The following is a 2966-nucleotide window of genomic DNA, read 5'->3' on the forward strand; positions in this document are numbered from 1 at the left end:
ACCACCTAGAGGGGTGGGATGGGGAGGGTGGGAGGGAGACGCAAGAGGGAGGGGATATGGGGATAGATGTATACCTATAGCTGATTCACTTTGTTATACAGCAGAAACTAACACACCGTTGTAAAGCAATTATACTCCAATAAAGAGGTAAAAAAAGTAATAATAAATGCGAGGGCGCCTTTGCCTTAGAAAGAAGTGGAGTCACAGCAAAGGTTTGCTTTTATATATTTTTAAGATTGGAGAAAACGAGAGCACATTTGTTTTCCCGATGGAAATGTTCCATCAGGCGGAGGGAGGAAGGGAGAAGGAGGGAAGAGCAGGGGCAGAGGGGAAGACCCACAAGTGGGGTGCGGACCCCAAAAAGGCCAGCAGGCAAGGCAGCGCAAAACCGCGCGCTGTGGGGCTCTGATGGGCGAGACTTTCCTTCCACACGTCAGGAGGGGGTGGGATGGGGGCGGACTTGCAGCCAGCCCTCCTTTCAGTGTGTGGACCTGGAAACGCCCGTCCTGACTCTTACTACTGCCCCGTCACCGTCTCCAATACAGCACCAGGGTTATCCTTCTCCAACGGAAACCTGTGCGCACCTGTCTACTGTGTAAACTCTTGCAACAACTCCTTGCCATCTTGGGGACCAAACTGAATTTCCCTCTTGACGCTGCCCCGTGCACCCGGCCGCTCTCAGCGTCCCTACGTTTCCGCATCTTCCCCCCTCGGGCTGGCGTGTAATTTCCGTCTAACCTCAAGTTCCCTCTACGCGTCTCCGTTTCACGCCCCCAGAGCTGAGAGGCCACAGAGATGGTTAACAAGTCGGTTCAACTTTGCCCATTTCTGCTCAATGAATTCTAGTAACGGAAAATGTTTATTTTTGACCACTTGCCTTTCCAAGCCGTTGGCTGTTCTGACCCCCCCGAGGCTCTCCTCCCGCCCCCGGCACTTCAGCCTGGGGTCCTCCGACCACCCCCTCCTCTGCGCTGTTTCCTCTGGTCTCCGCAACGCTCAGATCACCGCGTCTGACCCCTAGGTGGTCTGTCTCTTCTCCACTCTGCATCTTCAGGGAATAAATCGTGCATCTCTGCAGTCTTAGCAAAGTGACAAGAGCGGACGACATTCTTTTTCTTTCTGGACGCGGAGTAGGTTGGAGGACGCGCGGACACGAGCTGGGACGGCTGCGTCGCACCTGCGCTCCGTCGTGTTTTAAGATGTGCTCCAGCGCCACCTAGAGCTGAAACGCAAAATAGCACCATCCATCCCGGTAGAAATAACTGCGAGGTGAGAGCCATTGTTGATTCCTACACAGACGTCTGGCCTCCAGGAAGACCCCTGTGGTTCTGGCGGATCCGTTCGTGGCGCCCATAACGTAATACTTAATTACATTTCTGCTTCAGACACTTCGTTGAAATATTTAGCAATCGGAGAGCCGCAGGTGGGCTTTTAAGGCTCGCTTTTGATTTGACCAACGACTCCCTGAACTGTAGTGTGTTAAGGGGTAGGTTAATTTACTGTATGTGTGTCCATAAGACTTGACTTGGGAGAAACTTAGGTCTTGGGGACAAATGGATCATTTTCTTTTTGATCTAAACCAAGACTGTTTATGTCCACGAAGAATGAGCCCTGGCTGAACCTGGAGACCGCCCACCAGCCGGCGCTGACTACCCCCCCCCCCCCCGCCCCCAGCTGTCTCTACCACGGCCTCGGAGCCCTGTCGCTTCAGCCTGCCTGTGGGGCGGAGGGGGGACACCTCTGCCACCTGACTGCCTGCCCCTACAGGGTGGAAAAGGTGCAGTGCTCTGTCTACAAAAATAATCCGCCATTTTACTAAACCACTAAGCACTGTTTCATCTCCAGTAGCTGGTAACATGGCAACCTGGATTGCCACACGTTTGCTCTTAATTTATAATTAACTGAAGGCGGGAACTTTCCTCTCCTGGGTCAATGCTTAGCTAGCCTCGTGTAATGTGGGCATTTCCTGTCAGCATTTCTCGTTATGGTCGGATGCCTAAATACTGTGAACGTTGGAGAGGAAGATCAGTAAACACTTTCGTTATCTTTTTCCAGGTTAAATTCAAATACACCTGATTAGGGAGCTGTCTGAGCCTGCTAGGGTCACGACAACTTCATGGTTTCAGAAAGGCTCACATTTAAATTGTCCGGCCAGCATCAGTGGAAAGAAAGGAAAAATACGACGTGCCCTGAATCTTTCACAGGCACTGACTTCATCCTCACAATTCTGGAAGGTCAGATTTGTCACCTTTGTCATCTGGAGCTGGTGAGTAGTGAGGGCTGCTCAAAGTCACCTCTCCTGAGAGCAGAGGAGCCAGCATTCCACTGCACTGAATTCTCTCTGCCTGGAAGAAATTTAAATAGAATACAGTTTTCAAAGATAAGAATCTTAGAGGGTTTTAGAGTTTCCTCCCCTGACATACGGGGTAGCCTGAGGAAAAAGCACCGACTTTGCAGCCAAACGTGAATTTACATGCTTTTGTTTCCTGCTAACTGATCTCCGGCAGGTTGCTTTACCTCACATGATCTCAATTCCCTACTAGGAACTTCGTGGATAATAACACTAAAATGACTAAATGATCATTTAGAGACTGGCACCTACTATGCACTAGAACTCCAGGTACAGTTGGATGGGTCGTGCACTGTACAATCTGTACATCTCCATAGAAGATGCCCAACGAAAGGCCACTTACCTTTGGCTTCCTGGGCTTTGGAAAGGAATTAAAGAGTGCAAGGGCATTTTGATGTTTTTCAAATCACAAAAAGGGTTTTATTTTAAAAAGGAAAACAGGCAAGCAAACCTAGTACTCCCTGTTCAAGAAGGCCAGAGGCATATGAGGAGGTCAGAGGAGAGATCCCTTGGCAGGGGGCTGTGTACCCTGGTTGCCCGGCAACGGAGGAGCCCTTGGGGAGGGACTTGGAATGTTTGTCTGTCTCCAGGGCAACTCCCAGCCTCAGCAGCTGCA

At 50.6% G+C, this 2966-nt stretch overlaps 1 long non-coding RNA gene across 1 annotated transcript; it reads right to left on the minus strand.

Annotated features, from left to right (window-relative positions):
• Positions 1–261: 261 nt before the first annotated feature.
• Positions 262–2780, minus strand: LOC309634524. Its single transcript, XR_014248178.1, has 3 exons — positions 2694–2780; positions 2137–2345; positions 262–1222 (listed from the first exon to the last, which is right to left on the minus strand). It is a non-coding gene; the product is annotated as an uncharacterized lncRNA (long non-coding RNA).
• Between the last annotated feature and the right edge of the window lie 186 nt (positions 2781–2966).

This window comes from Balaenoptera borealis (assembly GCF_965194805.1).
Source record: "Balaenoptera borealis genome assembly, chromosome: 9".
Taxonomy (NCBI): Eukaryota; Metazoa; Chordata; class Mammalia; order Artiodactyla; family Balaenopteridae; genus Balaenoptera; species Balaenoptera borealis.